Source organism: Leptinotarsa decemlineata, unplaced genomic scaffold, assembly GCF_025532065.1.
Source record: "Leptinotarsa decemlineata unplaced genomic scaffold, Ldec_3_MD MMD2_tig00026282_RagTag_RagTag, whole genome shotgun sequence".
Taxonomy (NCBI): domain Eukaryota; kingdom Metazoa; phylum Arthropoda; class Insecta; order Coleoptera; family Chrysomelidae; genus Leptinotarsa; species Leptinotarsa decemlineata.
The window spans coordinates 10,451,289-10,466,220 of NW_027412668.1; the positions used below are offsets into that span (position 1 = coordinate 10,451,289).

At 33.9% G+C, this 14,932-nt stretch overlaps 1 protein-coding gene across 1 annotated transcript in view; it reads right to left on the bottom strand.

Moving 5' to 3' along the window:
- Positions 1 to 14,932, bottom strand: part of LOC111502089 (uncharacterized) — a 595,228-nt gene that overhangs the window by 481,820 nt on the left and 98,476 nt on the right. The window lies entirely within an intron of this gene.

Genomic DNA, 14,932 nt, shown 5'->3' on the forward strand with positions numbered 1-14,932 from the left:
GGATTCAAGTAATTAAATACATCCAAATGAGAGGGACAGTTTATAAACAGAAGCATAAGTTCATCTTTTATGAAGTAAATGAGTTTATTAGATTTATCAAAATAGAAGCGTTTCAATGAAAAATGCTTCTCTTCAAAGAAAAACAATTAATTTCTCATACGGAGACATTTAAATAATGTTCCAAGTAAACATATCATTCTTTCAAAACTCAAAACAGTTTTGCTTCGAGATTAATTTTGCTCAGACTGAAGAATGCATATTTACTTCTCTTGAGCTAATGTGATGATTTATATTGAAATGTATGCACAATTTCAGCGGAATATTTTTTTTTACTTAAAAGAAGCGTTTATTCAGTCCATTTGAAATAATGATTCAAATTCAACTTGAGAGAATATGTTTCTCAGTTTAAAAAAATATTTCTTCATGAATATAGGAGAGCAAGATTTCTTTGAATCGAGATAATTTTCTTCACTTTGAGATTTTTATTTTTACTGTGCAGAAATAGAATTTCTTTCGCAAATTGAAGTTATTGTTGTTCCGATCTTCAGCATACAATTTTGTTCATTATCAATCCTGTTAACATACTCCAATAAACGCTATTCCAGATTTTCATATTAATGATGATGGGCCAAAAGCCCGAAACACGTGTCTATGGTTTGCCACCTTTTTGAGTGCTATGTCCGATTAATATCTTCTTTATTTATAACAAGACGTTCGATAACCTCCGTATTTGTATTATTTCCTGGACGCGGATGTCTCGCAGGTAGCTATAGCTGCATCCGTGGTGGATTTGATAGTTTTATTATAAACACAAGATCTATTAACTGAAACCACAAATGTGCGGCGGGCTCCTGCAGGTGGCTCCGTGCATTTGTCTTTCTTTCTTCTGATAACCAAGTGTTGCCCATCCTTACACTTGGCTGCAACATACTGATGATGGGCCAAAAGCCCGAAACACGTGTCTATGGTTTGCCACCTTCTTGAATGCTATGTCCGATCAATAACTTCTTTATATATAGCTGAATCAAAATTTTTATTTCAATAATAATAAAAACAAATATAATAACTATAATTTAATTACAAAACCCACTTCACATTGTATAATAATTTGTCGTCCAACGCGAAACGCAGAGCTATTGTACAGAACAATTGTACAGCTTAATTGTTCAACTAAAATGATAAATATCAATAATCTAAATTTTAGATGAATTCACAAAATAAAAAAAAAATGAATATCAGAAGAACTAAGAAGAACAGCCTGAACAGACAACAGAAAAAAATGTAGAAAAACACAGCAGATAGGTGATACCAGAACAGAAGAGCCAGCAAGACAAACACCTATGGACATACATGTATGTATTGAAAGATTGGAAAGAATGGGGAAAGAAGAAGAAAAACAACGAAAAGTAGATATGGAAAAATTGAAAAGAAAAATACTAGAAGAAACTGAAAGACTGGAAAGATAAAGACAAGGAGATATGGAAAAATTGGAAAGAAAAAGACAAGAAGATATGAAAAAATTGGAAAAGAGGGAATGAAGATATGAAGAAGTAGATATGTAGAAAATTAGATGAACAGAAAAATAATGTAAGCAAAGAAATAAAAATAAACCATGATGATCTAAAACAAGAATTACCAGAGTATAAAAAGACCATAGAAGGAGGGTTACTTCAGGAAATCAATTTAGGAAGAGAAGAGAATGAAAATTTAAATAAAAAGATAGACAGGGAAAATAAATTAACTGGAGATAAATTTAGGGAACATGAAAATAATATTAATGAAAAGATATAAGACATTAATTATAAAATAAAACAAGCTGAGTGAAACATTATTAACAGAGAAGATCTTTTAATTAGTTTGCCTTGAATTATTTATAATATGACCCTGTAAATAACAAACCAAAATGTTTTGGATAGTTACTGATATAATTTGTCAGAGAAAAATTAGATAAGGATTTATCCCGACTAAAAATAGAATATTGAGCATTTTCGAGTTTGATAATTATAAAGGAAACAACATTTGGTGACCCCGACGTGATCACGATATAGAGAAACGTACGTCCAAGCGAGAAAGTGCAGATCCGAATCAAAGTCTGTCATCGGACTTTGTATGTCGGGATTTGAAAGAAGTATTGCTCATATCTTGAATGAAAAGTACTTCAAATTATCTAAAAGGGCTTTGGCACTTGCAGACCGGTTTCGGGCTATTTGGTCGCTTGTTAGTGCAAGGTAGTGTGCATCATGGAAATATTCAAAGAGAAGAATTGAAATTTACGTTATTTCCAAAATTGATAGTCGGCGTAATTACACACAGGTCTGCGATGAAAACATTGTAGGATATTCAACTAGTGATTTTAACAGTATTTTGTGTGCGGATTACGGAAAAAATAATAAAAAAATTCTATCATCTATAGATAAATCACAAATTTCACTTGAACCATTTAGTATGAGATCTGGGCCTCCCAAAGGACTCAGCAGAAGTTTAAGGGTCTAGACTTAATGGAAGACATATGTTAGCCTCTGGTGTTTCATTTTCATGGTACCGATCCAGAGAAAGGGAATGTGTCCATTTGAAAGAATGCTATACGAAAATCTTGAATTTGTTCTTAATAAGCTCAGCTCCTCTGATCATAAGTAGACCATTTGTGGAGACTTGAAAGTTTTTTCAATGTTACTAGGTCAACAAAGTGTGTAGACTAAGTTTCCATGTTTCCTATGTGAATGGGATAGCCGTGACAGGAAACACCACTATGTCAAGCAGGCGTGGCCAATAAGAAAGGTCTTATTCCTGGAGTTGAAAATGTTGATGAAACACAAAGTTCAGTGGATCCTAGAAAAATCTTACTTCCACCACTCCATATCAAATTAGGGCTGAAGAAACAGTTTGTGAAAGCATTAGACAAAGGAGGAGATTGTTTCAAGTATTTTTCTGAAAAGTTTCCTGGTCTAGCCTATGCTGAACTGAAAGAAGGAGTCTTCGTTGGGCCAGACATAAGAAAACTTTCAAAAGATGAAAGCTTTGTGCTGAGGTTGAGGTTGTGTTTAGGTCGAACACAGAATTATTCAACAGTAAACAACTTTAATGAAAATAAATATACAAATCTCAGAAAAAATTAATTCAACTAACTTGACAGTAACAACTCTATCAACAACATTTTTTTTTATCAATAAAACAAAAGCTAATACATGGTGATGTAGATCAAATTCTTGTTCATTCCTCAACGCTTTTTCACTGAAATGGAAATGAACGAAAAAAATGCCTGAAATTCATTTAAACTTGTTATAACAGGCTTTCTTGGAAACAAAATATACCCAAACTACAAAACTTTGGTTGTTGAATTGACACAAAATGTTGGACTGCAACATGAGTGTCAAAGTCCATTTCCTTCACTCACATCTGGACTACTTTCCCGAAAATCTAGGGACTGTAAGTGACGAACAAGGAGAAAGGTTCCATTAAGACATGAAAAAAATGGAGCGCAGATATCAAGGTCGCTGAAATGTTAACATGATGGCAGACTACTATTGGATGTTAAAAAGGGAAAATTCACAAGAACACATAAGAAGCTTTGACGGAAAAATAAAACGTTTTTACAGAGACTTATAATCACTTTCCAAACACTTGTGTATCACTATTATGCTTAGTTTAGCTATGTAGCATTGTTTTTTTGCTTTTACTTCATGTTGAAATAATAAAAATAAATCCACGATTCCTCGTTTTTTTGTACTTTTTCAATTATTTCATCCTTATTTTGTAGGCAAACCTTACGTGATAGATGAAAACAAATGTCATTTTTTAAATCAGCGCAAAAAACTACATTAAGATCAGTTAACGTAATCAAAACAATTTTTTTTAAAGTTTTTTTTTGCATAACTGCGTTATCAATAATGGTGACAGTGACATACAGTGATTGTACTCTGAGTCAGAAAAACATTCAGAACTGATACAAACTTTTCACAGAAGGTCGAGACGATGTGAATGACGAAGCTCACTCTGGATATCCCAGCACATCAACAAACGCTGGAAATGTTGGGAAAGTGAAGAAAATTGTTATGGAGAATCATCGGATCACTATTATAAAAGTAGCTGAGAATATCGGCATATCAGTTGGATCATGCCACGCGTTTTTCGAAAATTTTGAGCATGGAAAATGTGGCAGTTCGTTCCAAAATTGCTGAATTCTGACCAGAAAAAAAAAACCGTCGCATTAGCATCACTCAAGAATTGTTAAATATCATCAACTGCGACTCAAATGTTTAAAAGGGTCATAACTGGTTACGAATGATGGGTATATGATTATAACATCGAAACCAAAGTTAAATGGTCCCAATGGAGGAGCCTTATATCTGACGAAAACACTTTGGAGGAGACACAAAAAAATTGATAAATGAATGAATATGTTTTGAGAAAATTGAAAATTAACTTTTTTTCAAAATTGATAATCTACTGATAAGCCTTCAACAAATATTTAAAATTCATTGATTATCAATAATTCAGTTCGAATCACCAAGATGATAGAATCCATCCTGAAAACTTTTCGACATTTTGTATACATTTTTGAAAAATTTTTCGAGTCATATTCTCCTACAGTGAGAAAGCGCCGGATATTTTTCACAGGGAAAAGTCGTAGACATTTTATTATCATTAAATCAGAAGATATGTTATGAACCTTTTTCTCTGGACCGCTGTGAATGACATCTAAGACAAATTTGGCCACTCTGGGGCGTACTGTGAATATATTTGAAAGTTGGAAGATCCCATTTATAAAGCCTCTCGGCCTCTGTCAGATATCTTAGCGTTTAAACTTGGAGTTTGGGGTATTCGGAATCAGACATTTGTCATTCATTCATTTCTCCCAGGACGGTGCTTTGTGTTTTCATTTTTATTGAAATTATGGCGAGGGAAAACGAATAATGGGAGCGAAAATGGGAAAAAATAAATTTAGCTCGAGGTATGAGATCTTTCTGAAATAGACTTTAACAAATATGAGAAATGTCAGCATCAGAATTTTATTGGATGCTTTAAGAATGAAGCTGAATTCATGGTTGATGTCTCTCATTTCAGAATCATTTATGACTAATTCATGATTTATAAATAATTATAATAATAATAAGTTTATGAATGTAACAGTACATGATTGTTACATTCATAAATTATTGGCGAAGTCTACCTATTCCACTTATCCAACAGAGGGACAGAGCCCTTAAGGATCGACTGACAAAATTTGAATTAATAGAAAAACATGAAATAAAATAAAACATACGTTATGCATGTATAGCTAACAATACAAATCATTATAGATTGAAATGTAGTATGAGCTATAAATGAATTACAGCTTGCCAAGTAAATGATGCTTCAATTTATATTTGAACTTATTTATATTATATATTTTGAATTCACCAGGCAGAGTATTGTACATTTGGATGGCATTGAAGACAAAACACCTATGAAAAAATGCAGTTTTGTGCTGAGGCATGGTCAGGTTTAATTTTGTGTCTGATATTTTATGAATATGATAGTATATAATATTTTTTGTATATAATATAAATTCTCTTGAGCTGATGTGTCCTCGTTTGAATACAATTAAATGACAAATTTTATTCTGGAAAATCAACAACAATTCAATTCAAAATAAATTGTGAAATTCGAAAGCATAACATACTTTAGTGATAATTTAGTGATAATTTAACTCAATTTTTTGAAAGTCACTTCACATTTTCTGAATGCCCTCCAGAACACATGATTATCATATGAGTCACTGCTTTTCAAAAGTTCTTGAAACATTAAAAACTTCACTACCGAATTAATCGTGTGAAATTACAGAAAAAAGCAATTGATATCACATGGATTTCTGTGAACGTCATACTACCTAGTGAATTCGGTGAAAACTGCTTGTGAACATACGTATTGAGTCACGTGTACTGAACTGTAATTTTCACATTCTCCTTTGTAATTTTGGACAATAAATGCAGAGAATCACATAGCTTATTATGAATGTATTATAATTTTCACATTCTCCTTTGTAATTTTCGACAATAAATGCAGAGAATCACATGGCTTATTATGAATGTATTTATACAGTATTTATAATGTAGAAATCTATATTCACTTGTAATTGTCATCTCTGTTATCACATAGAATAAACCCCTGATTCACGCGAGTTATTATGTATGCATCACATCGTCACGTGTCTTGGAGGGGATTTTAAAAAACATATCACGTAAATTGAACTCCACATGGAATCTGCTCATGAAACATCAGCTTGGGATCAATCACAAACAAACTTCACGTGTTTTCGGATTTTTGTGAAAAGTTTTTTTCCTGACAGTTCTGCATTGCAATATGTTTTCAATAGCCAGCTTGTAGAAATAGAACCTTCATCATCCTCTCTGTATGATACTGGCACTGTTTCATGTATGGGAATCGTTTTCCAGTAAAATGATTAATGTCTGCAATCCTATTAAACTAAACGCATTTGCATAGGCAAAGCTATAAAACTGCCATCTGCACGACGAACCTTTTTGTCGTAAAGTTAATGAAATAATGGTACAAAGTAGGTATAAAACATATTATAAGCTAGCGAAGTAATAAGCTTTGCATGATTTCTACACGTTTGTTGTTGACTCTCTGCGTATTATAAGCAGATGTTATGTTGCTAGTTTCCGAATGATTTATCACTCAATCACTTTCCGTTATGAACTCCATTTTAGAATTTAACACCTGTTAATTGCCAATGATATAGGTATGCAGAAACGAAATTAGTACACTAGATTAGCAAATAATAGGATCTGGAATATTGCGTATCATGATTGTGAAATGGCTAAATATGATGATGAAAAAACTCTAGAGAAATTAGTTCATTATTCCTTCAGAATGTGTGTTTTTAAATTCATCTGAGTGGAAGATCAACTACCAGGAAAACATTGTCAAACAGAAAAATCATGGAGTGTACCAATACAGTGAATACACTCTTCATTGGACGTCGCATATTCCTAATAGGAATACAGTTGAATTTCTCCTAGAGACAATGGCGTTTCCATTGTTCGTCGATTTCGAAATCGAATCGGAAAACAAATTTCAATTAACAGGTGAGATTCATCGAGTAGCAAGAGAACTTGAGGAATAAAAATCAAGAATAATACCAAACAAAATATAATGAAGTGATTAACATTTCGACCATCCAACCAGAGGTTAAAAGTTCAGCAACAAAACATAATTTGAGCAAGCGGTAACATATAAAAACATTACGAGGGTGAGTCACTTTCACCTGCTAGAATATTAGCCCTATGGTACTATCTGGAACAATTCACCTGCTAGAATATTGACCCTAAAGCAATATCTGGAACATTACAGAATATTCGAGAGAATTCGGAAGCATCACACAATACTCCCAAACATAGCAGAATAATCTGAAAAGTTGTTGATTGTTCAAAAATCGTCTGGAATATTACAGAACATCCTGGAATATCTTAAGTCAATGTATAAATTACAGTTTCCAGTATTGAGTGCTGGGCCGTTAGTTGATAGAAATCCATAACACTGACCATGATGATTAGTTTTGACGTGGAAAGCCTTTACACCAACGTTCCGGTCGAGGAAGCACTCCAAAGCATAAAGAAGAAGCTATCCGAAGACAGGGACCCCCTAAGATAGAACGAATTCACTTATAGAAGTAATTATGGAATAACTAGGTTGCTGTGTACGAAACTGTTATTTCCAACTGAAGGACAAATTCTTTACACAAGATGAGGGACTGCCAATGGGATCGCCACTTTCACCAGTCATAGCCAACATATATATGGAGTGATTTGAAACTCTGGTCATTGAAGAAGCCCACAAGAAACCTCCTGTCTGGTTAAGATACGTTGACGACACCTTCATAATTTGGAACCATGGGAATATTGAACTAGACGCGTTCCTGAAACACATCAAAATCGTAAGACCTTCCATCACTTTCACAATGGAGAGGGAAGTCCACAACGAAATGCCATTCTCAGACGTATTGGTGAAGAGGACCGGGAAACTGGGAAAATGAGAAACATCTGTATATCGAAAACCCACTCACACGGGACAGTATCTGAACCACGAATCCAATCACCATCAATCGACTGAAAGAGGACTCATCAAGACTCTATTAGACCTTGTTTTCGGTATCTGCAGTACGGAAGAAGGTCTCGATAGTTATACAGTTTTCACGATTTTAATTCAAAACGCGTTTCGTCACTCGGTAGCTTCATCAGGTGGATTGGTTCATCGAACTAGTCTCCAATATTTTTTATATAACGGTAGATTATCACAAAAGAAAATTAGATGAATAGTTATTTCTGGCAGAACAGGTAGATTTTAGAAAAAACAATAATAGTACAATATAACTTCTAGAAAAACAGGTAATTCATAAATGATTATTGACATTTTATAAAAACAACAATGGTGAGTGGATAATTTTCTGTTGGAAATTTGGAAGGAATTTTGAATGTTCGCATGTAATGATTAATTTTTGTTCTTCATATTTTCAATGTGGAATGTTGTAGTCTATATTGAAATCGTAATTGTTCTCTGAAAGGTTACACACATGAGGGATTGGTGTAATAAAATTATTGTGAAAATTGTATAAAAATGATCGTCGATAGTATTTTGTTAAGGTTGAACTGCTTATTTGCAGGGATATATAATATTACGTAATAATATTTCTACCTTTCATTAACACCGTCTCATATCAACTTCCTGAGCGAAACTGGATTTCTCAGCAAGTAACTAATAATAACGATTTTCGATAAAATCCCCAATTGATAATTCAAATTCTGAAAAAGATGAATATCTATGTACTCAAAAATAACACAACACTATAATGAGATCTTGAGTTTCGAAATCATTCGCGTTTGAAAGCTATCTTCAACGGGCGTATCACATCGGTTTATCGGACCGTTCAATCTGATTTCCTCGCTCAACAGCTCCACTTTTGCCACTACTTCTAAGATATCAAGTGCACTCATAATGTGAATCAAATACTCAGGGAAATTTACTCAATCATTCCGTCTGAATAGCTTTTCAAATACATTATAATATTGGTCCATTATAACCAACATCAAGAAGATGGGCTATTTTGCTGGGCTATGGAAGAAGAACAATACGTAGATGATCGTTTTTCATATATCAAAGGAATAATGGAGCGTTTACAATAAAAATTCACGAGGATCACCACCGCCTTCAACTTTTCACTATGATTGTCCTCTCATTTCATACAGTTCACACATAACGTTGATGAATCATAGACGTCAACCTTCCTCTTGAATCACATAATAAATTGTCAAAAAGCGTATCAAAATCCGTTCGATAATTTTTGAGTTATTTGCGTTCAGACGGACAGACCCGGCGAGCAACTTCAATTTACAGTGTGTAGAAAATTTTTGAACAATTTTGAAATAAAAAATCATTTATTATATGATATTATTACATTTTCAAGTTTCATGATAATTATTTGGAATTCGAAGAAAGCATTTGAATGAGCAACTGAAACAAAACTTCTTTGCATAGCTTCCATAACCATAACTACACCGGAATGACAGTGTTCAATTCACTCAACTAGCATATAACCGCAAGACTGCGGTTCTACATTTGAACTGTCGATCAATATCATTAACAGTGAACTAATTAAACTTTGGAATCCCCAACTGGCCACAATAATCGCTCTCTTCGTTTCTTGGGCAGCTACTGTGATCGATCTGAACTATTTCGATGCTGTTTCTTGAAGTCAGATACGAGACTTTACCAATGATTTCAAGGGAATTGCATATCGTCGATCAACTAGAAAAGTTCCTGATTTCATTGTAGATTCAATGTGTTCGAATCTCTGATCTCACTCTGATTTTCACCGAAGCGAAAGCATCTAGGAAACAACTACTCGTATATAAAGACGACGTACTAATAAATGAAACATCACTATAGATAATCACGATTTCAGATATCCGTGAAACGATTTTAGTACTCTGATAACAAGGAAGCAGAGAATTCTTCCTTTGAAATCATCACCAATTGTGAGGATCCCAAAACCTCTGATGTATGTAAGATTTACGTACATCGTCAATGAAGGATTGAACCTTCCATTTTCGAAAGTTTTTCTTACGCAAAATGAGCGTTCATTGTGTTCATTTTGAAAGTCACTCTACAGGAAGCAAGATGTATAAGTGAATGTCGCCGATAAAAGTTCTTGGAGTTTAATACCTCTGCCAAGTGAAGTGTCAGTGAATGATGTCTCATCTCTGTCGTAAAGATATATAACTCTAAGTCCATTCAGTCTCCCTAACGGCACGTATCTAGGTGATGTAGAGATCTGCCGTAATGAGCTCTACTATAATAATGATATACTGAAGAGACATTGTGGTTTTTGAATGGTCAATGTGTAAGATTTCCACCTCAATGTTCGCAGCAACCTATATGGAGACATCTGTGCGTCAGCTATATCGAAGTCTGCTGCTCAAGGCTTCGCACCAAGGTAAGTCTCTTTCTGGCAACATCATTTTGTCTCCTAGATATATTAAGGATCAAGAGTTGAATAACTTACTTTTGACGACATGGAAAAACTTTCTTTCTGCTGGATGTGGTTAGTACTCTACAGCCACAGTAGTCTCCACTAGATTGGGAAAAATATACCATGGTCTGGTATTTATTTCTTGGTAGCAGAGCACATACTTTTAGTCTGTCTCACCATGGATAGGGTGAGATTTTCAGTGTTTGGCATAGTCTTTCTCTTGCCAGCTGATCTGAAATATCCCTCACGAATTGAAGTCATCAGCTCCGTTGGGAAGTTAAGCGTATCTAGTCAAGTTTGAATTGATGTCAGCTACAATTGTAGTGGAGGATTGAATAAAGTCACGCACTAAATTGACCTACCTACATAAAAATAAGCTCATCACTGTTCTTCATTCTTATTAAAAGTGAGTTGGAGTTGATGTTGCCGAGGAGTTAATGAAGGAAATGATAATGTTCTCGCCAATGTTTCAGTCACTGGAAGAAAACAAAAGAAATAGATTACTAGTCTTTCGTTAAAATAAAGAAAAAGCTATTTTGAAAGGATGTGAAATAGGTAGATTCCCAACAAAGTAACACTTTTTGGTCGAAATCGCAGAGAATTTGCTCCGTGTATACTTGTAATAGTACTCTAGTTTTCGAAACGTTCAAGCTTTTGATTAACGATAATTGAATTATTGTGGCGAAAATCAATTCAATAATGATAATGATGAATATCATTTTATATCAATTCCAAGATTCAGACATCATTTTGAAAATATGTAACACGATCTTGTATCGACAAGAAATGGAAGCCTGAAAGATCAAAATTATAATAAAAATAGAACATAATGCTTTCAAGAAAAAAGAGGATCTATATAATTACAGAGAAATCAAATAACAATTAGGCGAAAATAAACTGAATAGTAAGGTGATAATTTGTGTATAATTTTGAAGAATAGCGATCTTTGAACTTTGACTGTGGGATATCTGATGATTGTTCGTAGAGGTCACAAAAATTGTGTCTATTATTCGAAGAAATATCTTTTCTAGTCAAACATATGCTCTAAATAGCAATAATTTCGTTTATCGCAACAGCATATGCAGGAATAACTGCAGTGAAGAATCCTGCATCGACACCTGTTGGATATAATCAAACTCCCTTCGTGGTATTAGTCAGGGGAGTAATTGTTTTCTGATAGGTTTCAGCTCATTTACCTATAGTTCAGGGAGTTGAAACTGGTCTGAACGAATTGTTCCTTTAGATGATTTGATTTATAGCCAGTCTTCGAATATGCCCACTGACTATATGTGGAAAATTTTCTTTTCCTCTACGAGGAATTGAGCAAATTTCGGATACGCGGTTGGTTACCTCCTTCACAGGCATATGGTGCGATGACAGACCTGTCCTTTATTGTCCGCGTCAGCCTAGTTCGAGAAATTATACTCTGAAGGAATTTGATTTTCAATTACCGAAAATCATCGACTTTATTCATCAGCTCGCAAGAAATATAAGATGTATTTGCAATAGATTACTTATTGGCAAATTTTTCATAAACATATTAACATAATTGGTCTCATTTTATTTTTGAGATAATTTTTTTACTGAAATTAATGTTCTTTTGGATGAACTAACACTCCAATATCCTGATATTCATATACGCCACTTCACTATTTGGGATTATTTCGATATCGTGCCATCCAAAGCAAACTAATGAAAAAACATTGGAGAGACAACGTGAATTGAAAGAATTATATGAAACGTTAAAGTTAACAGAGGATGAGTCACGTTGTTCAAAATCCGTTCATTGAAAAGTATTTGTATTTTGAAGTTCATTGAAACTGAAGAAAATTAAAATATTTTGTACCTATCACGTCTCAAGTGGTCGTATGATTAAGCAATTGATTTCAGTTTGTTGAAAATCATTAATGAAATTCCGTAATATATGGATTCAATGCTGAAAAATAGCTGATAGCGACTCCTATAGAATGGTAAAATTAGAAAATGATGGTAATTTCGAGTGAAAAGTGTGTTTTTCCTTATATGTTTCCCAGATTGATACTGAAGAGCACTAAGGCAAGTGTCTTACGACGAAACATCCATGGCTACCAGTGAGGATGACAGTGTTCCATGTAAGTGAAATTTTTACCTTCCATTCAGTATATTCTGTAGAAATCCTGTAAATATCTGATTCAACTCCATAACGAATGTTTGGAATATAAACTGAGTAGAGAAAAGTGTTTGTTATATAATTCAGTGTTTATATAAAACTATTTGTTCCGAACAAATTTCTCTTTCGTTTATAGGTTAAGTTAGGTTAAGTCTAAAGTGAGTGGATCTATTCGACCCTCCGTCGTGACTCGCAAGGGTTTATTGTGGCTCACACCTATTCACACTCGACCTAATGAACCCAGCTTCATAACGGATCTGATTGGTTTGTATGGTGATTGTGTCCCCAGCGGGGCAGGCACAAAGTATATGCTCTGCCGGTTCATCATTTTCCAAACAAACGCGACACATACTGTCTTACTACAATCCGAATCTCTGCATATAATGATTCAAATTACAGTGACCTGTAAGAAGGCCTGTTAGACATCGTAGTTCATCCCTCTTGTAGTCCAACAGCTGTTTGGTATCAAGTTTCCAATGGTGAATAAACGCCTTGGAGTTAGCCAATCCTGGAAGATTCTGCTAGAAGTCCATAAATCTTCTTGCTATCCAGGTGTTAAATGTTTGTTTGGAAAAGCCTAAAGTGATCATTGGTCTGACAATTATCACATGAATCCAATGGATTTGTTTGGGATCTAAATGCCGTTTCACAAATATTTCGACATGTCCATAGAGACAATATTTATAAGAAAGTAGCTGTTTCAGTAGGTCTTTCTCTTTCAGTTTGTGTCTGTAAGTTACTTCTTTAAAAGATTTCTACATTTTTTGTATGATGAGGAAGTAGCAGAAAGCCAAAGAGTAGTTGTCAGCTTCAGATTCATTCGCATAATTAAGAATTACAGAAACCTATATACATTCACATTTACAATGTACATCGTGGTGTTATCCGGGAAAGTAGTCCTGTCAAGAATCTACCACAACTACGTTGGGAGAGATGGATGTTTCGATAATTAATTTCAAAATATCTAAACCCCTAAACTGCCATAATGCTTTCTTATTAAAATTAACGCAGTTTATTATTATCGACTTCGGTTGCATAGACAGGATATGGTTACAATTCGAATGAATTCACTTCTTGAATCCGAGATTCAATAATCATAAATCTTGTTTCATTTTCTTAGAATGGGAATCCGGAGAGAAACATGAACTTTCTTCTGATTTCAATTATTCATAACGTTTCCTTATCACAATCTACCGGAGTCCACTATTTACGATGATGTTTTTTTCACCGAAATCGTGGTCGTACGGAATATCAATCTGGATAATAATTCTGAAGCGAATTCGATCATAATCCAATTTGAATATTCAATATTGTAAATGATGAATATATCGGTACGCTAATTTTCTGAACGATAAAGTTTATTTTGTTTCAAACTGAAGCGCATACCACGCTACGATTTGGCTTCATAACTTCGTGAACTGAACAATGTATTTAGTCGATATGGTGTTGTAGCATCCATTGATATCGAATTACAAATAAATTTAGGAGAAGATGGATTATCGAAATGTTGTGGGCAACGACGGAAAATTTCATATGAATCATGTTAATCCTTCGAATGGAGTGTTCCTGGACATTTAATCTGGAATAATTTCATGAGACTTTTTAAAATATTTCAATTCTGGGTTGGGAATTATTTTTAATAACTTTCAGAATGGAAGTGTAGAAGGATTTTGCTTCAGTAAGAGTAACAGTAATTATATTGGAATATATCGCTTTATATAGTGTGTCCGCAAAGTATGGAATAAATTCGATATTTCCAAAACCAAAGGTCGTTATACAAAAACCTGAAACACTTAGATTTTTAATATCAATATTCTACATTTTACATAAAAATTTCACTAAACAGGGTGATCTGTATTGATGTGATGACGTCATCGGTACTTTTTTCAAATGCACCACCCTGTATTTGGTATCAGTTTTAGACAATGCGTAACGAGCTGATTCCGAAAAAGTGTGATACTTGGGGTCTAACGGACAGAATTTCAAAGATGTGCGCTTGGAAAATAAATTTTAATAATATCTAATGAAAGTAGAAATCAAATAATTATTTTATATTTTTTCTAATGAATAATTCAACAATGGGAAAGTAATCCAGTAGAAAATACATGACTTTATTTTAAATGTTCGAACTGTAGTCCTTGCTGTAGTTGACAGTAACCGTGCTAACAAGCATTTCTTATTAATTTCAAAAAACTAGGCGGCTACTTTTTTTTGTTATTGTGAAATGTCATCATTTCGATTGACTATTGGTGTAT